The 23,542-nt window shown below is 52.7% G+C and overlaps 1 protein-coding gene across 1 annotated transcript in view; it reads left to right on the top strand.

The window, feature by feature from the left end:
• Positions 1–23,542, top strand: part of TRABD2B (TraB domain containing 2B) — a 213,533-nt gene that overhangs the window by 102,386 nt on the left and 87,605 nt on the right. The gene's annotated exons all lie outside the window — the stretch shown is intronic.

Below are 23,542 nucleotides of genomic sequence, written 5' to 3'. Positions count from 1 at the left end.
GCCAATTCACGAGAGGGAGCATCGCCCCACCGAGACGCACACAGTTAAATATACCCGGACCCATGGGTGCTCACAGACACTCGGTGAAGCAAGCGCAGCCCGGCACTTACGTTCAGATAAACCTCGTGGTCACACACCCACACTCGTGGGGACACGCATGCACATGGCTTCCAAATCAGAAAGCCTCAGTCTGCTCCTGGATCTACCTTTTGCTAGAAGCGTGACCTGAGGTGTTTTTTTTTTTTTTTTTTTTTTTGTGGTACGCGGGCCTCTCACTGTTGTGGCCTCTCCCGTTGCGGAGCACAGGCTCCAGGCACGCAGGCCCAGCGGCCATGGCTCACGGGCCCAGCCACTCCGCGGCATGTGAGATCCTCCCAGACCGGGGCACGAACCCGTGTCCCCTGCATCGGCAGGCGGACTCTCAACCACTGTGCCACCAGGGAAGCCCCTGAGGTTTGTTTTTTGAACCTGTTTGTGCCTCTGTTTCCTCAGCTGTCAAGTGGGATTACAACATTACCAATCTCGTGGTGTCATTGTGAGGATAAAGATGAGAAAATAAACAGAAGCTCTTAGCAGAGCTCTTGGTGCTCACTAAGCCCACTACGAACATGAGCGGAAAGGAGTCTCTCTCAACATCCTCCCCGTCGTGGGCTCACGTGGAAACGTGCGCACGTATATATTCAGACGTACGAAGACACAAATGGACCAAGTGACACGTGGGAACACAGAGAGACCACAGATGCATCCTGGGGCTCCCAAATAAACCTGCCTGGGCCTGACCCGAGCTCACACGTTCTCTCTTCCCACCGCCACCAGCCCAGCCCAAGCTGATGGCTGCGCATGACCACGCCATGCAGAGCTGAGGCCAACCAAAGGCTTCCTTAGCTGAAGAGCCACACGCGGCGGGTGTGGTTCCTAGCTGCTAAGTCACTGACTCTTCCGTGGCTCCCCAGGACCTTCAGGCCATGGTCCAATCTCCCCTCCAGAGACCGAAATTCACGGGCATCCACGCTCGGCCTCTGCCTCTCTCCCTGCATCACACCCCCGCACTGCTCCAAGGGAGCTCCCAATAAGCGGTGCTGCTTTCAACAGCTGAGAAACGAAAGGAAATGATGGAAGGCGGGGGCCAAATAGAATCTTGATGCTGGGAAAGTTCAGGTTGAAGCTCACAGCTTATGGTGAGAGGCAAAGAGGCCTCCTCACTGGGTCCCAGAATGGGGCAGAATGGGTCCCATACAGTTCCAGACAGTGCTGGAGGGGGACAGGTGCCCCACGTGGAGGGCATGGAGAGCAGAGGACCTGTGCACAGGCTGTTTCCCCGTAACCCCTCTTCCCTGCGCACCGCCCCTGCTCCGTCCCTCCCTGGCCCCAATTCTGACCTTGCATCGGTGTCCTAGGCTGTGTAACAACACACCACAGCTGAGTGACGCAACCCAGCACCGATTCCCTCACAATGTCTGTGTGAGTACAAGCGTACCTTGGAGATATTTCAGGTTTGATTCCAGAACGCCCCTCACAATAAAGCAACTATTGCAATAAAGCGAGTCACACGAATTTTTTGGTTGCCCGGTGCCTGTAAAAGTTAAGTTTATACTACACTGTGTTATGTGTGCAATAGCGTTCTGTGTGAAAAGAAACCATGTACATACCTTAATTAAAAAAGACTTCTTTGCTAAAAATGCTAACCATCGTCTGAGCCTTCAGCAAGTCGTAATCCTTTTGCCGGTGGAGGGTCTTGCCTCCGTGTTGATGCTGCTGACTGATCAGGGTCGCGGTTGCTGAACGCTGGACTGGCAGTGGCAGTTTCTTAAAATAAAACAGTTATGAAGTTTGCTGCATCGGTTGAATCTTCCTTTCTGTGAACGATTTCTCTGCAGCTCGCAATCTGTTTGACAGCATTTTACCCACAGTAGAACTTCTTTCAAGATTGGAGTCAATCCTCTTGGAAGCTGCCACAGCTCTATTGACTAGGTTTAGGTAATGTTCTAAATAATCCTTTGTTGATATTTCAACAATCTTCACAACACCTTCACCAGGAGTAGATTCCATCTCCAGAAGCCACTTCCTCTGCTCGTCCCTAAGAAGCAACTCCTCATCTGTTGAAGTTTCATCACGAGATTGCAGCAGTTCAGTCACATCTTCAGGCTCCACTTCCAATTCTAGTTCTCTTGCTGTTTATACCACATCTGCAGTTCCTTCCTCCACTGAAGTCTTGAACCCCTCAAAGTCATCTGTGAGGATTAGAATCAACTTCTTCCAACCTCCAGTTAATGTTGGCATTTTGACCCCTTCCCATGAATCATGAATGTTCTTAATGGCATCTAGAAGAATGAATCCTTTCCAGAAGGTTTCGAATTTGCTTTGCTCAGATCCATCAGAGGAGTCGCTATCTGTGGCAGCTACAGCCATATGAAATACATTTCTTAAAAAAATAAGCCTTGAAAGTCGAAATGACTCCTTGATCCATGGCTGCAGAACGGATGTCGTGTTAGCAGACGTGAAAACAACGTTAATCTCATTGTACATCTCCATCAGAGCTCTTGGATGACCAGGTGCATTGTCAATGAGCAGTAATATTTTGAAAAGAATCTCTTTTTTTTCTGAGCAGTAGGTCTCAACAGTGGGCTTAATGTATTCAGCAAACCATGTTGTAAACAGATGTGCTGTCATCCAGGCTTTGTTGTTCCATTTACAGAGCACAGGCAGAGTAGATTTTAATTTTCAATTCTTGAGGACCCTAGGACTTTCAGAATGGTAAATGAATATTGGCTTCAGCTTAAAATCACCAGCTGCATTAGCCCCTAACAAGAGTGTCAGCCTGTCCTTTGAAGCTTTGAAGCCAGGCATTGACTTCTCCTCTCTAGCTATGAAAGTCCTAGATGGCAGCTTCTTCCAATAAAAGGCTGTTTCATCTGCATTGAGAATCTGTTGTTTAGTGTAGCCACTTTCATGAATTATCTCAGCTGAGTCTTCTGGATAACTTGCTGCAGCTTCTACCTCTACACTTGCTGCTCCCCCTTGCACTTCTATGTTATGGAGACAGCTTCTTTCCTTAAACCTCATGAACCAATCTCTGCTAGCTTCATACTTTTCTTCTGCAGCTTCCTTACCTCTCTCAGCCTTCACAGAATTGAAGAGTTAGGGCCTTGCTCTGGATCAGGCTTTGGCTTAAGGGAATGTGGTAGGAGATTTGATCTTCAATCCAGACTACTAAAACTTTCTCCACATCAGCAATAAGGCAGTTTTGCTTTCTTACCATTTGTGTGTTCACTGGAGCAGCGCTTTTAATTTCCTTCAAGAACTTTTCCTTTGCACTCACAACTTGGCTGACTGTTTGGCACAAGACACCTTGATTTCGACCTGTCTTGGCTTTTGACATACCTTCCTGGTTAAGCTTAATAATTTCTAGCTCTGGATTTAAAGTGAGAGACATGTGACTATTTCTGTCACTTGAACGTTGTTGGAATATTAATTGGCCTAATTTCAATGTTATGGTGTCTCAGGGAATAAGGAGGCCCGAGGAGAAGGAGATGGATGGGGGAACAACCAGTCAGTGCAGCAGTCAACATACACACGACACGTATGGATTAAGTTCGCCGTCCTGTATGGGTACAGCTGGTGGTGCCCCAAAACACTTACGAGAGTAACATCAAAGGTCACTGATCACAGATCACCATAACAAATATATTTGCAAGAATTACCAAAATGTGACACACAGACACCTAACGAGCAAAGGTGTTGGGGAAACGGTGCCGGTAGATTTGCTCCACGCCAGGTTGCCACAAACCTTCAGTGTGTAAAAGAATACGATACCTGCGAAACATAGTAAGGTGAAGCGCAGTAAAACGAGGTATGCCTCTGTTATTTCCCGATTTAAAAATAAAAACAACAACTTTCACCCAAATGGAATTTCTTGATGGATTGATGGGTTGGTTAATCTATTCATTTCTTTATTCACATCTTGAAGGAATCTCCCTTTCTCTAGAGGCTGAGGCGAGGGGAAAGATGTGAGACAGTTGGACATGGAACAGACACCAGTACCTGAAATGGGAGGTTAGAAGTGCGAGAGGGGAGTCCAGCCTGGAGCTGGGGGGCGCTTCCCCGTGGCTCTCCATCTACAATATCAGCCCCACCCCATCAACCTTCTGGACTGTGGGGCGGGTCTCCCACTCCCATGCCTGGCCCTTGCTGGACTCCCTAAGAAGTTATAGTGTTCGGATTGGCCATCTCTCTTTAAATCTAATTACAAGATATGAATTTATTATGGAAATAGAAGGGTACAGATTCTATAAAATCATTCTGAAATAATTATTACCATTTTGATGTACTGCTTTCCTATCCCTTTCCAATGGGTATATATTTATATGTATGTGTATTTTTTAATAAGATCTCTTTTTTCAATACTTATCACAATTTGTAGCGTGTATTTGTCTCCCTTCCTCCCGACTGTAATCTTTTCAATATTTTCCCATTTTTATTGTGAAATAATTGACATACTTCACCAGATAAGGTTTTTTTTTCCCCAAGTTAACTTAAAATTTTTTATTGCAATATAATTGACATGCAACATTTAGTTATTAGTTTCAGGTGTACAACATAATGATTTGTTATATGTATATATTATTTTGGGAAATAAATTTGTTATATATTTTGGGAAATGACCATCACAGTAAATCTAATTAACATCCATTACCACCATAGTTACACCTTTTGCTTCCTAGTGATGAGAACTTTTAATATCTACTTTCTTAGCAACTTTCAGGTATACAATGCAATATTAACTATAGTCGCCATGTTGTACATCCATCACCATGTATGTTTACCGGCTGTGCTCTTAGTGTGAACAGAGGGTGTGCATGATTTATCCACTACCAGATCCCCAGTGCCTGGCTTGGTACCTGGCACACAGTTGGGACTCAACAGACACTTGGTATTGAAGGAATGACAGGTGAATGAATGGGTGAAGGATGGCCGAGCATGTAGCCCAGTGCCTGGTACACGGCTGATGTTTCGTGTGTGCGTATATAATGAGTAAGCGGAAAAAGGCCCGAGCGCCCCCCATCAGCCTTCTCTGAAGGGACGCAGCAATCGCTGACCCCCACGACCCTCCCAGCCTTGCTGGACGTCGTAGGCCAGTGCTGGGTCGGGGGTCTTTCTAAGGGGCAGGATTACAGCTCATGTCCCTGTGACTCCTACTGAGTGGCCTGACTCCTAGGGATCCAGGTGCTTTGTACCCTCTAGCCCCGCCCCACACAAGGCCTCCACGCACTTGGCGCATCTCCCACACGAGAGTTCTTGACCCTCTGACTTAATGACTGAATGCTCCAGAGATAGGAATAGTTACGGTTCTGAGGTCACCCGGGCTGGGGTCCCTCTCGCTGGATCTGTGCTTTGTGAGCTCGTGCTCACGGCAGTCACAACATCACGTTGTTCTGAGTTAAGGCTCGAACGGCGCCCCGTGGGTCATTTTATTTGCGTTTTTCCAGCAGCCCTAAGAGCTCAGGGCTGTTCTCCCTGCTTGAGGCTTAGAGAGGGCGGCTGGCTTGTTCAGGGTTACACAGCTATGAAGTGACAAAATGGGGCGTGTCTAATGCAGACTCTTCTCTTCATGACTGTTACTATAGGGTCAGTGAACGGACGAACTCCGTTCCTGCAGCCCTCTCGGGCTGGAGAGAACGCCACTTCCTTTGGGCGCTCCATATGTCTTGTGGGAGAGCATGTCCATCTGGCTTGGATTCGATTTGTGACCTTTCCTTTCAACATGTTATATATATAGAGAGAGAGAGAGAGAGAGTGTTATGAGATACAGAACATGGTAGAAGGTTCGGTGGGAAACACAAACATGACTAGATGTGACTGCATGTAGAGGCCGAGACTGTGGCCAGAGTCGCTGCCAGTCTGTGACTGGGTGCACATCTCAGCCGGGGGTCGGGATCGGAACATTCAGGGGGCTTGGGACCTTGAGGAGGTATGGTGACCTCCCGAGGGACGGAATCAGTCACGCTGTGCTCCTTAGCTGAAGAGAAAGCTTGGTGGCATCTAAGCTGTAAGCTTTAGGCTTCATGGGCAGTGTATTCAGGGCCCTGTATGTGTGTGTGAGTGTGTGCGTGTGTGTGTGTGTGTGACAGAGAGAGAGAGAGAGAGAGAGAGAGGGAGTGGTGAAGAGCGCTCACTGCCCTCATCGTAGTAGGAAAATGTCGGGCGTCCCTGAACTCAGAAAGAGATCTCGGTGGAGTGCTAACAGGCTTTTAACAACTTGGAGCAGAAACTGTTTCCTATCTGGGAGGAGCTGATCTCCTTTTAACACCTAAGGCTCAGCCCACCCTAGAGACATTCCAAACCTCTCCATCTGAGCCCTGAGCCCTCAGCACTGACCTCCCCTTAGTGCAGAAAGTCACTGTGAACAGCTGTGTGAGGAGCTCCCGGGGTCAGTGAGTGAGGACAAGAGTAACCGCTTTCCTTTCTGGACCTCAGTCTTCTCAGCTCTGAAAGGGAAAGTGAGTAGGATTGAACTATTTTCTCTGGCTTTCTTTGCAGCTCTGGTTTTCAATTACTCCAACTAACACTTGCTCTGGATAGCAAGTGTTAAGTGTTGCAAAGATCTCCTATTATAGGGTTTATATCTATCCTTTTATTTTTTCTGCAGCGCTGTGTTTACCCTATAGGGGTGATGAGGTGTAAGGGACAGAACTTGTACTCCCATTTTGTGGTTGGGAAAACTGAGGTTCTGCATTAGGCCCAGCAGCTCCTCGAACAGCAGCTGGGCTTGGTGCCCGGCCGCCTGGCTGTCCTGGCCCTCTGTACTCTGCCAGGCTACCTGGGTACCCATCTGAAGCATCAAGAAGTCAAAACTCCAGCTGAGAGAATTTGTGGTTTTGTCTCAATCCAGCCGAGCATTAAGCCTGTGAGGGTTCTCGTTCAAGTGCACACTGATTTGCAAGTGGCCTCGCCCCCCGTCCACCTCATTATCTGCTGGTAAGTTCCTTTGTCTTGTAAAGGCCAGTTCACAGGTCCTCGTCCTCTGACCTCTTTTGCCCAGTGAGTTGCTGAATTGCTCACTTATTATCCATTTTGCCCATTGGGAACTTGCCCCCCTCCCTGCACCCCCTGCCCCACACTAGACAAGGGCTCTGTCTTGGCAAGTTTCCAGTTTCACCAGTTGCGAACTCTGTCGTGACCTCTGCTAGGCAGGCAGTCTTCTTTCTCGAAGACAAGGTCACAGCCTGTCCATAGCCTGTTCTGAGACGTGTGACAGCACGTTCTCCCATCACACTTGCCCCAGCGTAGCATCCTCTCATAGCCCATGTGCTTCTGTAGAAACTCAGGCTTTTATCTTAAAAAGGGAAAGATGCAAAGACAAACCTTAGCGGCAGAATGGCTCCCAAGCACAGTGCCAAAGGTTCTGCCCTTTGCATCCGTCCCTGCACGGTCTGACCTAGTGAAATCGTGTGCCAGGGAACGTTCGAGTCCCAGGGCCTGGCACACAGTAGGGTTTGGTGTGGTGCTCTCTCAGGAGCCACTGGGCCAGGGAGGCCTTGCACTGTTTAAAATGTGTTCAGATCTTCTCACAGTTTTCCACTGGGAGTGGGAAAGCAGTCTCATGGTCTAGACAGGAAAATCTGGTGGTGTAGACACATCTGGAAGACGATGCCGTGTTTTGAATCACAATGACATACCGCTTCCCTCACGGTCCCGGCCCTGTACGTTTGCTCTTACAGCAGGGTCCCCTCTCCCCCTGGCCACGTGCCCGCTGCTTCCCCTGCTGCTTTGGGTTGTGAAGGGTGTGTGTTTGGAGCTCTTTAGACAGTGAGCCAGAAATGGAAGAGCGGCACATGAAGACTGTGTCTGGCATCAGCGTCGCAGACATTTGGGAAAGCTTCCTTCGTAGAGTTCGGACAAGCCACACGCCACCCTCTTCCCCGTCCCGGGTCCTGGGCTCAGACATGAGTAGCATCGTGGTCTGGCAGGCACAGAAGCCCTGAGGCCCCCCGACCCTTCACACACACCTCCCTTGACCTTTCTTCCTCCAGTCTTCAGGCTTCTCAAGGATTTCTGTTCCCTGAGGGAGCCAGATTCTCCCCAAGCTTCATCTTTTACTTTGAGGTCAGGAAAGTAACTTCTAAGAATCGGTTCACATGAGACTTCTGTGACGCCTTCCTGGGCCCTTCAAAGCTGCACTAAAACTCCTCCACTCTCCGCTGAGCTATTATAGCGCTGCTGCCCTTGAACAAGTTGTCTGACCTTCCAGAGCCTCACTTTCTTCTTGTGTAAATGGCACTATGTCCTGCCCACCTCATGGAGTCATTGGGAAACCAGTGGAGATAAGAATGCAAATGCCTGTGGTTACCCGTGACGTTGGAGAGCAGACAGAGTGGGCGACCTGGCATCTGTGCAGCCCGTCCCAGCCCTGGAGAGGCACGCTGGGGACGGTCCCAGAGCCAGTGTGGCCTTCTGAGAGCAGGCCTCAAGGCTGGGGCTGGGGGATGGGGGGCCTGCTCAGCACGTGGGGACCACAGGTGTGGACTGAGAGCTTCATACTCACCCTCTCAGAGACTTGGCACTGATGCTCCGCGCTCCCTTGCTAATCATGAGAGCGAGTGCCCGTAGGGCGCAGGTGCCAGGCTCTGCCTTGGTACTTTAAAATATATCAGCATATTTAACCTCATAAAAACCCCATAAGGTAGGCAGCAATATTATCCGCAATTTACAGATGGAGAAATGGAGACACCGAGAGGTCAAGTAACTTGCTGACCACCAGCTGGTATGTGAACCTCGGCAGCCTGGCCGCCGAGGCCGGTACTAACAGCAGGCCGAATGCTTTCCAAGAATATTCTTAGCAGACACCTCAGTCCTTCTGCGACTCTCCCCTGGCTTGTCCCGTAGCCTAGCCCTTCCTTCAGCCCCCCCTTCCGTTCTCTCACCCCAGCCACACTGACCAGCCCCCCGCCCCTGCTCAGCTGCCCCCGGAGCGCACACGGGGAGTAGAAGCATGTACCTGGGCCGGGAGCCGCGACCCTTGGCTGACTTCCCCGCTCCTGGTGGGGCCTTGGACCTGCCACTGATCTCCTTATCCATCCATTCGTCCCACCATTCCTTACTCTTTCCAAATCTCCCCAGGGTGGCAGGGAGGCTGGCAGCCGGTGGGGTCTATGAGGTCAGCAGCACAGTCATCCGAAGCTACAGGAGCCTGAGTCATCCCAGGAGACCAGACGCAGGCCTAGCTGGACTGGAGCCAGTGGAGACAGCGTCCCCCCAAGAGGACGGGAACGGCACTGCTGTGACCCCTGTGTGCCGCTCTCTCCTCCCTGTGGTGGCCGTAGCGCCCGTGCATCACAGGTATAACATGCCCAGAACACAGAGCTGCCTTGCCTCCCAGAACCCACGGTCCAGCGGGTCTTGAGGAGACACCGGTTCCCCCAGAGGCAGACGTGGTCGATTCATCTCCCAAGCATCCCTGAGGGCACAGCAGTGCATGAGGCACCGGCACCTGTCGGCCCCCTCTGTGCGCCCCCCTCCCCCCGCCTCAGAGAAGCCCTGACCCCTGCAGAGGTCATTTCGCCTTTGTTTGTACCAGGATCCAGGATTGCTGGTACCGAGAGCTGACTTCCAGGGGCCGGGAGGGAATGGATGAACGAGGTAAAGAAAGAGCCTGGAATGCAGGTCCGAGGAGCAGGCCCCTGGAGCAGGCTCTACTGTGACCCCGCTCGGGCCCATGGGGGCCACCGCCTTCTCCGGGCCTCACTTTCCCCGTCTGTGAAGCAGCAACAAGGGTGCAGCACCAGCCCCCAGTGACATGTCTTCCCCCCTGCCCTGCCCACCTCCCCTCCCACTGTCGGAGCAGCTTGTGTGGGGCTTGCGGGAAGCAGCCCGCCTAGGGTGAAAGGACCTCACCTGGGGGCCCGCGAGTTCATTGCTGGATGCGAGTCAGTTTCTGCGTGTGTTAGCTGGGGCGGCGGGTGGCAGTGGGCGGGATGGTCGTTCTTTCCTTTCCTGTTAAACAACAGTGTAATTTTCTTGGAAGTGAATGTATTTCCGTGCTGACCCCAAGCCATCTTGCCTCTGATCGGATTTCAAACCTGATCCAGGTCTGGTCCTGGTTAGAGCAGGGAGAGCGAGCAGGGGATGGGGTGGGGGGGCCCTCTGATCGGCAGGTGTGCAGGGGCTTCCTGGGTCCTTCAAGTTTCACCCCCACCCCATCCCCCTGCTCCTGCCCACCTCTCTAGCTTCAGCACTGGTAACTTTGGCCCCTTACCACTGGTGAGCCCTTGGGTGAGCAACCGTGCCTCAGTTTCCTCAACTGTAAAGCGGAAATAATAGTGCCTACCTCATAGACTTGTTTATGAGGATTAAAAGAGTTAACACGTGTAAGGCACTTAGAATCCTGTCTGGCATATAGAAAGCAATATGCAGAATATCTGAGTGTAGCTATCATTACTACTATGATTATCTTATCATGTGCCGTGTGCTCTAACCCCAAGGAACATCCCCCTGCTGTCCTGACACTTTGCGAACTTCACGCTGTTCCCTCTGCCTAAACGCCCTTTCTTGTCTGATCTGCTTAGAAAACCCCTACTCACCCTTCAGGATTCAGCTCAAGCTGGTCCGTCCTCTCCAGCACCCTTAGTGGATCAGTTGACCATGTCCTGATTGTGCTGCCTGCTGCACCTGGATCGCACTGGGTGTACATCGTGCGGGCTGGTACTTTACCTCCTCACCTGCCTGTTTCCAGAGTGATTCACCTACGTCTGTGTCTCTAACATAAGCACGGGGCCTGGGGCACGGGGTGTGAGCCGTGTTCGTTTCTTTCCTTAAGTGTGTGCTGGAAGAAGGGAGGGGACGTGTGCACAAGTGATTCTAGCGCATGGTGACGAAGGGCACAGTGAGGGACGGACGGAGCTGGGGACTCACCAGAGGGTTCATCCTGACTGAGGCTGGAGAGGGCGGAAGTAGGAAATTGAGAGGATGACCTGAGGTTGTGGTGGTCTCTCAGCTATTTACGAAAGTGCTTTAAAAGTGTAAATTCTTCTGTAGATACTAGTATAGACTTTTCATCCGTGTGCCGGGTACACCTGCTCAAATTTCTGTGTGGTTCTGTCTTAGTCAGTTCGGGCTGCCACAACAGACTACCGTAGACGGGGGGGCTTTTAACCAAGAGAAATGCATTTCTCACAGTTCTGCAAGTTGGAAGTCCAAGATCAAGGCCCCGGCAGATTCAGTGTCTGGTGAGGACCTGCCCCCTGGTTCAGAGACTGCTGTCATCTCAGTGTGTCCTCACTTGGTGGAAGGGGTGAGGGAGCTCTCTGGGTACCAGTCCTATTCCTGAAGCCTCTGCCTAATGACCCAATCAACTCCAAAGGCCCCACCTCCGAACACCATCACACTGGGAATTCGATTTTAACATATGAATTTGGGGGAGGGTCATAAACCTTCAGTCCATGCAGTGTCTGTCTCCGGATTGGATCCTGACTCATATGCTGGGGCCCCATTTCTTGTTGGTCTGATGGGTCAGGTCTAAAGAGAACATACCCCTCCACACCCTGCCCTCCTTCCCTAGAACAGCCACTGACTGGGGCCCAGCTCTAGTTGCCTCCGTGGCCTCCAAGTACTCTTTGGTTTGCCTTGATTTCTCAAACCATATGTGACTGGGAGGGAATGTGTGCCATGTGTTTCTGATTCAGCTCCCCTGTGCTCAAAGGCAGTGTGATTTGGAGAGATATCTGATGGGCTTTGAGCCTCAGAAATATGTTCTTCAAGCCTTCTTTTCCTGCTCTCTCCCTGCCTTCTCCCTTGACAAAGAGGAAGCAGCCCTGGCCAAGAATTGTTCAACTCTACAGCCCCAAGACTTGGCAAAACGGCCCCGGCTGGATCTCTGAGCCTAGGAGGCTGTGGGCATCCAGGATGGAGACCAGGGTGACACCAGGGCAGCGTCACTTTCTCTTGGAGACATGGTGAACGCGCCTGTCTTGGCTGACTGTCCTGGTGGTTATGACAGGTTCACTCTCCAGAGCATGGTAGGTCTGTGGCTCAAAATAAGAAAACATTTTGATGTTTCGGGTTTTTTAATAAATTTATTTATTTACTTGTGGCCGCATTGGGTCTTCACTACTGTGCGTGGGCTTTCTCTAGCTGTGCCCAGTCGGGGCTACTCTTCGTTGCAGTGCAAGGGCTGTTCATTGCGGTGGCTTCTCTTGTTGTGGAGCATGGGCTCTAGGCGTGCAGGCTTCAGTGGTTGCAGCACGCGGGCTCAGTAGTTGTGGCACACGGGCTTAGTTGCTCCGCGGCACGTGGGATCTTCCCGGACCAGGGCTCGAACCCGTGTCCCCTGCACTGGCAGGCGGATTCTTAACCACTGCCCCACCAGGGAGGTCCCCTCGATGTGTTTTATGTTTGACAGATCTTGAGAGTTTTCCTTTTCTTTCTCCTGCTGATCATAGCAATATCTGCCTATTTATGTAGTAGACTTTAATCGAGAAGCAGCTAAATTCTGGGCAATGGAGATAAAACAGCTCTTGTCCTCGAGGTGGGAGAAATGGATGTTTTAAGAGACAGTTCCACGATGTGGAGTTCTTTTGGGGGAGGCACAGATAGAGGATGAACCTAGCTCATTTGGGGGAAATAGAGAAGGAAGGAAGAGGAAGGGGGACCAATCAGGAATCTTCCCAGAGGCATGGAACCTTTCCCTGACCACTGTGTGATGCTCACGGGCAGAGTCCGGAGCAAGACCCCAGAGACTGGGAAGGATTAGGACGGGTCACCTGGTTACCAGCAAATGAGAATGGGCATTTGGCTTTTTCCAAAAATGACCGAGAACATCTGCCAAGCTGGGGAAGGTGAAGCCCCGCAGTTCTAAATTCCCATCTGTTTCCAGGCCGACTGCAGCTGAGCCGAGTGAGGTCCCCCACTTTGGATCATGCTTTCGAGCTTACAAAGCAGTGTCCCGCCCATGATCTCAGTGAGTTCCTCTTCCCTCTGTCCTGCATTCAAAAGCATTTCCTTAGCACCAGCCCTGTGTCCAGTGCTGTTAGACTCTGGGAACAGTGACGGGCAAGGTCAACACATCTTGGCTTCGTAAAGCATCTAGTTCAGGAATTCACATTATTTTAAGCTAAACAGTGATACTGTCCCTCTAGGTACCAAATGCCAACGGTGCCTGGGGACAGCTGAGTTTCTCCACATTGATGTTTTCTGAGAAATAGTTTCCTTTTCCCCATTTCCCATTAGGAAGGAATTTAAGAGAAAGGAGCAAGGAGAGCCAGCTCTTGGTGAGCCAGTTCACCTCCAGTCCCCTTCTGATAAAAGCATTTCCTCCCTCTGCCTTTGAGGTACTAAAGGAAGTCAGACTCCATTTAAGGCCTCCAGAATTGGAGCCTCCCAAGCATTTTGCCCCTAATAAAGCATCAACTTTCAATGGTTCATCTCCAAAAGTTTTGTTATTGATTCCAGCCACGCTTTGCAACGCTCTTGTTTGCTCGTATTTAAAAACAGAACATTTCATGTTGGCTTTTTTTTTTTAAGCCCAATTTCTCGTTGTTTCCCACATATTTCCAGTGAATGAGGGGATTAGAGAGTGCATTGGGGGTTTTTTTGATTTTTTTCATGAAGCACAAAAGTTAAACATCCTGTTCTGACTGTAGAGAAGTTTTCAGGTTTCTGGAATCCATTAAAACCCAAAATGTTACAGGAAAGTTATTCTGGAGCCCGCAAAAGCACAATTTTACACTTCTGGTATCCACTGGGCATGTTTGCCTGTCCTTGGAAGAGATTACCGTTTTCTTTCTTCACTCCCTCCATCCTTACCTCTTCCTTACAGAAAAATGGAAGGAAGCCAGTGTATGTAATGCTAAGTGCTTTACAAACATTACCTTATTTAATCCTCCCAACAGCGCCTTCTGAAGCTCAGACAAGCTGATGAACTTGACCCTGGTTGCCCAGCTAGGAAATGCCAGGCGCAGCCTTCGTTTCACTGCACCTTTATTACGTTGCTCCCCCACTCCCACCAGTGACTGCTAGTTTTGCACCCTGATACCACACCATTTTTTTTCCATTTTGTAGAAAAGGATGTTGGTATAAGCCAGAAAAGGACTGGCATTTTCTCCTTCCCTCTCGGCTAAAGACTACGTTTTCTCATTTGTAAGCGGATGTGCCACTGCAAACATTACAGCCAAGAATGATTTCACAGCATCTGGGCTCACGATCCAGGGCAGCTCTGTAAACGCAGTTGTCATTACACACTTTACTCCCTTGAGCAGGAGACAGGCAGGTGGCTCTGAAGTCTGACTGTAGAGCCGAGTGTAGGGAAACCTCTTACCAGCTAGTGAGGGGCCGATTGGCTATGACAGGGCCTGAGAGTGAGGGTCTAGCTGGCTGCAGCGCTGCAGTCAGATCTGGGCCTTTGAAATCCACTAATAGCCCATTTCTGGACGTCGAGGCCCCTGGGGCCTTTCAGCCTGCCTTCATTTGGGCGCTTGTTAGAAAGTCAGGGAATAACAGGCTTGGATGGGAAGGGTGGGGTGGAGAGGGGTCCACTGATTGCATCACAGGCGCAGCCAAGTTCTAAAGCACAGGAGGAATACAGCCAAGGGGCCTCCTCTGGCTTATCCTTCACCCTCATCCCAGCACATGCCTTGGGAATTTTCCAGGACTCTCCTGGACTAGGAAGGGTTTGGGAGGTCTGTGCTGGTGATAGTGGGATCGGCTGTCCCGTCTGGGCCGCTCACTGGTTCAGAAGTCTCGTGGAAACTGAACCAGCATCCCTATCCCAGACCAGGGGCCCTCATCTCCGGGAAGCAGGCAGGATGGGCCCCCCCTTTGCCTCAAAGGACCCCAGAAGGAAGTAAGGTATAGGGACACAGTCAAGACTCCCAGAGGCAAATTATGTCTCTTGAGCCTTCTCTGATCTCCTAGGAATTAAAGCTCCCTTTTGGGACTTACACAGAAATTTGTTCTCTTTGCTCTCGACAGTCTCGGCCAGCCCTGAGCTGAGCTTACTGGCCTGTGTCTGCCTCCCTCAGACTGACTTCAGAGGGACAAAGCACTTCAGATGCTGAAGTTAGAACTGGGTCTGCACAGTCCTGCCAGTTCCCTGATGTTTCCCGTGTCAAGGCTGATCTCCTGCCGGACTAGAAGCTCCCAAGCACGCGGGCAGGGCTCACCTTCCTGCTTGCGCGCAGGGCCCCAGTACAGGGCCAGTGTGAATGAGTCCCCTGACCTGTGATGGGGATTAACAATCATCACAGTGGTAATAACTCATGCACTGTGCCAGGCCCTTTATGTCCAGACCTCATTTGACTTTTAGTCCTTATACTGTCCTTAGCATCTGCCGTTACAGACGAGGAGACTGAAGGAGTGAAGAGACCTGCATAGGTAGCCGTCAGTAAGTGGAAAGTGGAGATTTGAGCCCCAGGCCTGACAGCTTCCTAATCCGTTGTGTGCAGAGTAATGCCCTTCTACCTCCCAGGAGCGTCTGCCTCTCTCACTAGTTTGCGTGTTTATCTCAGAGCAGTGGTCTGGCCAGAATTATCACCACCATGCGAAGGAAGTGACAGGGGCCCAGGGTGCTGGAGGGCCATTGGAAACCAACTGGTGCAAACTCGTTCCTTTACTAGTGAGAAAATAAGGCTCAGAGAGGGGGTGGGGACCAGAGCTGGAACCAGTGTCCTGACTTCTCTTCTGAATTTCCAGCCATGTTTCCTGAACTCTGGGACACTGCCCACGCCATAAAGTTTTATTCTTTCCCATAAAGGTGAACCATCAAACGTCCAACGAAATTCCATTTAATCATTAAACCTTGGGTGAAACTTTGTTGTGAGCGTTAGTAAATAAAGAGTCCATCGGCAGGCCGTGAGCGCCAGTGATCGAGTGGACTTCAGTCCCTATAAACCTGAACTTCGGAGAGAGAGGCCCTCAGGTTACTTCACAGAAGGAGAGGTAGTGAGCAAAGGAGGCCTGGCAGTGGTGGGAAGCCCACCAGCGAGGAGGAGGCTGGGCCTCCTTTCTCCCCCTCCTGGCTTCCTGGTCCCCACTGCAGGCCAAGGGGATGACCTCTCGGAGAGGATGCCTGGGACAGAGTGTGCTACTGAGGGCAGGCTGGGACCTCACTGAGGAGTGTTTCTCAGGAGAGCCGCTTCCGGGGAGGGCAGTGGATTGCTAGGCCTTGTGCCCAGGACGCCCTACAGCCTCCTCTCCCTCAGCAGTCAGGCCTTCCTGCAGACACAGCCTGCTTCCCCCAACCCGCCCCCCACACCGTGAGAACACAGAGGCCAAGGCCAGGCGTCTGGCCCCAGGCAATATGCATGGGGCATGGTGGGTGGGGTTCAGGAGTGGCTGTTGCACAGGAGAGGGGAGGTCTGGAAGCTTCTGAGGTACCTGCACCTCACTTATCTGCCCAGCTCGTGGAGAGGGAGGAGAAAGGCAGGCCCTCTGGGCAGACGGCATGGCCAGATTCCTCTACAGCGGCACGCCCTGCCCTGGCAAAGGCCACTTGGGACAAGTCTGTGACATCCTCTGCCCAGAGTTGGCAGACTTGCCACTCTGGGGGCAAGGTACCAAGTGGGAAGGGCCGTTCCCCTTGACCCTTCAGCCCCATGTGCTGTGTCGCCCCAGGCACATCTCTCTCCCTCTCTGAGCCTCAGCTTCTTTATTTGCAAAATGGAGACAGTGCTACCTGCCTGCTAGGCCATCACGTGGGTCCCTGGGGTGACGCAGGGTGCCTGGCTCAGGAAGCGGGCTCCTGCTGCTGCTACTGTTATTGGTCAGACGATGCCAGGTCTTAGTGCCACCTCGGCCTCCTGGGTGGCTTTGTCGGAGAGCTATGTTTGATACAAAAAAGAAGCATCACTTCTGATCTCTGGGAACAGTTCCTGGCTCTTCCCCTTGGTGTCGTTTCTGTAACAAACACCCAGCACAGGACTCTTGTGAGGGTCAAAGAGAATGGATGCAAGGTGGTTTTGCTACACGGTGGAGCGTGTAACTCATGGCTCACGTCCTCACTCAGGCCACTTACAGGCATTTGTCCAGCCTGCTCTGTGCTGTGTTCTCCGTGGTTCCTGGACACACCCAAGGCACAGCCCGTGCCCTGGAAAACTCACCGTCTAGACCCTTCAGGACACAGGGTGGTCACTGTGACAGTAGTGTCTCCTGGTGGGCCTGAGGGGGGCTGGGGGCTGACAGCATCCTTGCCCCTGGAGCGGATGCTGCAGGGTGAGCGGGAGCCTGGCCGTGGGCAGCGGGGCGGGCACTCCGGGCAGGGGAGCTGCATGCTTACAATGCTGGGAGACGTGAAAGGTGTTTAGGGGAGTTGCCGGCACACGCAGGAGGGCGGTGTTCACATGTGTCTCAGGCCGGGCGGATGAGACCTGAAGGAGAAGGGCAGAGTCTCCCATCCGAGCAGAGCCCTTGGACTTTCTCCTGTAGGCACTGAGGGGCTGGTGAGCAGAGGCTCTTGAGCGGGGCGGGAATTCTTCTCGGGAAAGGCGAATGGGCCTTCAGAGCGTAGCCTGACGGTGAGAGTGGGGAGGAAGGCCTGCGAGTTAATTGGGAGGGAGAGTCTAGGGCTCCCAGCCAGGGGCATTGTGACACGGGCCTGGACAGGACAGTGGCAACAGGACAGCAGAGGAGAGACCAACCCCACACAGCACTTCTGAAAAATATAAACCCTCAGAACCTGCTGGTGAGCTGGCTGGAGACCAAGAAGGGAGGGAAGAGGTGAAGGTGATGCCTCGGTTCCTACCTTTTTGCAAATTCTTTACTCAGTGGGAAATGTGAAAACCCAGGCAGGCGTAGGGTGGGAGTGTTGAGTGGGGTGAGGACAGGAGATGGAGGTGCTGGAGGTCAGTGACTCACACGAACAGCTGCTCAGGGCCAGGCGCTAAGTCAGGCACCCCGCCACCCCTGCCGTGCACACACGCAGGCATCTCACTTGACCTTTAGAGTAACCCCAGGCGGCAGATGTTATCATCCCCAACCTGCAGATGAGGAAACTGAGGCTCCAAGAGGTCGAGGATTTGCTAAAGGACACACAGCTGCGAGTGGGAAAGCTAAGACTGCAACGCGGGTCTGGCTCCTCACTGCCTTCGTGAGGCGCCCCCGTCAGTGCCTCCAGTCCTGCCCCCTCTCAGCTGGCAAGTGATCCTCGGGCAGCAGGGCCTCTCCCCACTGCTGTGTCTCAGTCTGGGCCGCCTCACCACATCACCAGGAGATGCTGCCATGTGGATTTTGAATGAGGCTCCTCGGAAGAAAAACAATCCAGTGAGGTACCATCTGTTCCTAAGAAATAAACAGAATCTGCTTCAAACCACTCTGGGAAAAAGCCACAGATACAAGAGGGAGAAAAGTTTGAGAAAATCATGTAATTTCCCTTAGTGTAGACCAGGGCTTCTCAGCTTCAGCACTGCTGGTGTTTTAGGCTGAATCGTTCTTTGTCGTGAGCGCTGTCCTGTGCACCGTACGATGTTGTACGGCATCCCTGGCCTCTGCCCACCTGATGCCGGTAGCACTCCCTCCCCCATTATGACAACCAAGGATGCCCCCAGACGTTGCTGAACATCTCCTGGGGGTTGGAGGCAGAAAGTTGTCCCCAGGTTGAGAAGCGCGGCTGAAGATAATAGAAGAATTTAAACCTGGAACGGATTATTGGGGTCACCTAGGTCAGACCAGCTGTAGCACGGGAGGGTTGAAAGAGCTACTCACCAAGGCTAGCGTCCCCTACGAGACGCTCGGTTTACTAAAAAGATGCTGGGACCCGGGGGAGAGAAGGAGGGAGGGTGCCTGCTGTCACTCGGGAGTCCGGAACTCATGAGTCCTCCATGTCATTCGTAACAAGGATGCAGCGGCTGGAACCATTTCCCTCACAGACTCAAGTGCCTGGCTAGTGTATCAGGCATTCTTCCAGGTGCCCAGCCCTGTGCCAGATGCCGGGAGGCGCTGGTTAAGAGACAGGAGGAGACGGGGCTGCTCCAGGAGGTCCAGCTCAGCGCGGGTCACAGGCTGGCTGCACGCAGCTGGGTGAGGCTGTACAGCTGTGCGGGCCTGGCGGGGCCTCGGGTCGCTGTGGAAAAGAATTCTTGGAGAAAGGAGACTTAGGCTGAGCCTTTGGGAAGAGGCAGGAGGCTTTAAGGAGAGGGAAACGGCAAGAACGAAGGAGTGGAGGTAGCAGTTTGCGTCGGCTCAGATCCCCTAGCATTTAGCTCTCCAGGAGAGTGGGAGCCGCAGGGCAGCAAGGACCAGGGCCTTGTGCAGCATCACGGCCCCGGCACCTGAGCAGGGACGTACAGGCGCTCACGGGGATGCCGTCTGACCAGGTGGATTCACATCTTCATCCCAGTACCTCCCCAGCTGGGCCGTGCCTCCCTGAGCTGCATTTCCACCTGTCAGCAGGCACCCCAGGGATGTGTGGGGCTGAGTGAGCTCAGGGGCCCCTGAGAGTTTGGTTAACCACGAAGAGTTGCCCGGCATGAGAAATGATCGTTATCACACCACGTAGGATGCGATCAGCCCTGAGACAGGGGTGCCAGGACTGGAAAATGCTGAGGACTTGACCTCCCGGGGGGGCAGCTGGGAGAAGCCTTGTCCCACTCGGGCAGGTGGGCATGGTGGGGAACTGGCCACTCTGGGCCAGACAGCGTGATCCCTGCTTCTCCACCTACATGGACCGCTCTTCTAGCCCTGCCTGGGCGCTGCCCGTGTGCCTGCTGGTGGACGCAGAAGCCTCCGTGACCCCAGGGCCAGGCCAGAAAGGGGCCGCTGCAGGAAGACTTCTGAATTCCATGGCCAGAGGTTTACAAGTCAAAACCAAGGCAGGTAATGCCCGGGGGCCCGGGAGCCTATTCTCAGACACAGTTGTTGGGAGGAGGTATTATAAATGGAGGGTAGGGGGCAGACCGGACTGCGGGCTGATTCTGGACGCAGGGCCTGGGGCCCGACTAGAGCTCGCATGGGCCAGTTGGGCTGGATGGGCCCCTGGTCACCACATCCATGTCCCCGCCAGGTGTGGCCGGCTCTAGGTAACCACCAGAACCACAGCGCTGGCAGTGGGAGGGCATCCGGAGGTGGGAGGGGCAGGCCAGATGGGGAAGAGAGGGCAGGAGGCGGAGAAAGAAAGGAAGGGTGGGAAGCAACGGGGTCAGGCCCGAAAAGCCTGGTCTGCTGGAATGATGGGCTGGGCAGCCTCGTGTCTGAGAAAATGGTGAACTCCCAGCAGGAGCCCCACGGCTCGTCACCGAGCTTTGCTTGGTTGTAAAGACTACCCTCCGACGGGCTCGAGGAGCTGTGTGTGTTGGCGGTGAGGGGGACAGCATATGTATGTGGACGGAGGGCCGGGGCTGGGGTGTTTGTGGCTGCATTTGGTTTGGGGAGCAGGCAGGGCCACCGCGGTCCCCATGCCCAGTCAGGAGCTCCCCGCTGTGCCTCGTCACCCCTCCAGTCCCCCCCAGGCCACCAGCCTGAGGCCCTTCTCCGGGGTATCTGCAGGCTCAGCCCCTCCAGGAAGGCAAAGGCAAGCCCTTCTCTCCCGGCAGGCTTCTGGAGGGCTCGGCACTCACTGCCCACCACTGCAGGATGGAGCAGAGTGAAGAGCCCAGGGGCTTCAGGGCCGGGGTTGTCACGTCTGAACCTGACTCTGCACTTCCGAGCTGTGTGAACTTCAGAAGCCGCTTCCGCCTGCTCAGGTTCACCCTCAGCGACTGACGCTGGGGAGGAGAAATCTTGATTTTCCAGCTGTTAGAGTGTTAAATGAGAACTAAAGTGCTGGTACGGTGCCTAACGCACAGACACCGATAGCAGCAGTTACCTTTGGCTGAACATCACCTACAGGGCAAACAGGATGCCGAGAGAAGTAAAGGGTGTTCCCCACGTCCAGGGAGCCGACCATCTAGAGGTGGGGACAGGATCCCAGGGAGAGTTCTCTCGTGCCCTCACCTCCTTTATGCATCCTCGGAGGCCTTCTCTTTGCACAGCCTGTGCCGGACCCCGGGATGCTGACGTGGATGAGCCCTGATGCCCCAGGAGATCACCTGAGGAGACAGACAGGTGAACGGTCAGGCCCCAGGCAGAGTGGTCAGGAGGGACCTGGAGGGATACCCAGGGTAGGTACTGAGGAGGGGTCTGTAGCCCTGTGCCTGGAAGGACAGGTAGGAGGGTGCCAGGCGGGTACACACAGTAGGGCGGGGCTGAAGCTACAACTGTGGTCTGGCCTCGAGCTCAGAATAAGGCCCAGGCCTGATAGAAGGAGAGCCCACTTGAGGAAAATCCTTGCCTTGCTCCAAGGCTTAGATGCAGAAGGTGCCTTTATGACGTTCGAGTCCAAAGCACAAAGGGTGCCGACAAGGAAGACACTGTGGTCGTCGCCCAGCAAGTTGCTGGAACTTTGCCAGAATTGTCCAGCCTTGGAGGAGCTCTGAGTGATAGCCCCTCCTGCACATCAACAGCGAGAGCCTCCAGTACTTTTGACTTTTCCTTCTCCTTTCCAGGCTCACAGCTCCCCGCCCACCTCTGTCCCCGCCCGCAGGGCCCAGGCCTCATCATTTATCAAGATGAAATCCATCAAAGTCTCTGGGAAGGAGGAGCGTACAAAGAGTTTGTGGGGTAATAAATCTCGTTTACCGTCGGTGGTGAGCGAGGAATTCATCCCAGACTGTGCTCTTGAAAACGGAGAGTGCAGACAGGACGGTGCATCCCGGGCATGGTGGTGGGTGTGCTGGAGCAGGGACACGGCTCAGAGCCCTGGACATCACAGCTGGGTGCCATGCTGTGTGGGGGAGCGCTGGCCATCAGTGGCAGAGCTGGGCCTAGAACCGAGGATGGAATCTCAGCCGGCTCTAATCTGCCTTCCCAAGGTCAATGAAGACAGCTCTCTAAGCCCCAAATTAAATATGAGAACTAAGGGCACTCGGCCACTTAGCGTCTTCATCATTCACACATTCATTCATTTTTACTGTGCACCTACTGTGCGCCAAGCACGGAGCCTGAGCACTCCTCAGTGTGTGGAGGGGGCATGAGCAGAAGGGGACAGGGGTCCTGTCCGTTCTTCTCTCTCCCCCCGGCAGACGATGCCACAGCCCGTGTTTACAGTGGAAGGAGAAACTGTGCCGCCTTGGTGACCCTCACCGACACTGGTCAGCCTTTAAGGGAACCGTGTTTGTTTGTGTCCAGCCACACGCTCAGAAAGTGGCTTGTCCATTCTCCAGGGAAAGTGGCTTCTCTTCTCCCATCTCTCCTCCTCATGATGGTTTAGTGAAAACAGCATGGGCAGGAGGCTGGGGAGCTGTCCGTCAAGTGAATAAATAAAGCGTACTCTATCCCTGTGACGGAGCAGTACGTGACGGTTAGAATGAATGACCTACTGTGTCAACACGGGTAAAGCTCACTTACATAATATCGGGTTAAAAAGGCAAACCAGGGCTCCCTGGTGGCGCAGTGGTTGAGAGTCCGCCTGCCGATGCAGGAGACGCGGGTTCGTGCCCCGGTCCGGGAAGATCCCACGTGCTGCGGAGTGGCTGGGCCCGTGAGCCATGGCCGCTGAGTCTGCGCATCCGGAGCCTGTGCTCCGCAACGGCAGAGGCCACGGCAGTGACAGGCCCGCGTACCGCAAAATAAATAAATAAATAATAAAGTGGTTTAAACAAAACCCAGACAGTCTGACTCAAAAACCCACTTGAACCACAGTCTAAGGACCTCTGAAGTGCCAGGCCTGTGCAAGGTGCTCCATTAAACCTTTTTACATTTAATCTGCCCGTCATTCCAAGAAGAGGCTTATTATCCTCGTTTCACAAATGAGGAAATAGGCTCGGAGGGGGCAAGCAACTTGCCCAACGTCACACAGCTATTAGGTAGAAGATCTGAGGGTCAGACTCTGATAATGTGACCCCAAAGCCATGCTATCTCTCCTCCACCTCTCACCGCCTATACAAACTGCCTTTCTTAATAAAATATACTCAACTCAAACAAACACCAAACACCATGAAAACCAGCTCAGAGCCTGACCGTGAACCTTGCCTCTGTTACCTGCTGGCTGTGACCTTTGAGAACTACTTTCCACTTGGAGCTTCACTTGCTCTCGGGGCAAAATGCAAGTTGTTCCGTGGCTTCTCTATAGCAGAACCTAAACTGCCCTCGTCCATGTTGTTAATATGTGTTAAAGCGCTTGCTTGTGGTGCCTGACACTCAGAGCTGAGACCCTCGCCATCAATTCGTAGAGGACTGTGGCTTATTCTAGACAGTTAGCAAAACGATTCCATTTCGCTGGCTGGATAAAACATTTCTGCTCTTGTTGCATATTGACTATACAACCTCAAAGGAAGGAAATCTTAGTTCAGACACATCATCCCTGATAATTTCCTCCCCTGATCAAAAGTGAACCAGAATCTCTGGAGTGGAGAGATCAGAGGAAGGAAGAGAACCGGGATGTGAAAGTCTCCTTTCACAGAGAGAACGCTCAAACACTGTCATATGGCCCCTTCCCTGTTCTCTGGCTGGTAGCCAGCTCTGTAGGTGGTAGGCATTGTGCTAAGAATTTGAAATACCAAGAATCCATCCCCATTTTGCAGGG

This window comes from Phocoena phocoena, chromosome 1 (assembly GCF_963924675.1).
Source record: "Phocoena phocoena chromosome 1, mPhoPho1.1, whole genome shotgun sequence".
NCBI lineage: Eukaryota > Metazoa > Chordata > Mammalia > Artiodactyla > Phocoenidae > Phocoena > Phocoena phocoena.
This window is presented reverse-complemented; position numbering and strand designations above follow the sequence as displayed.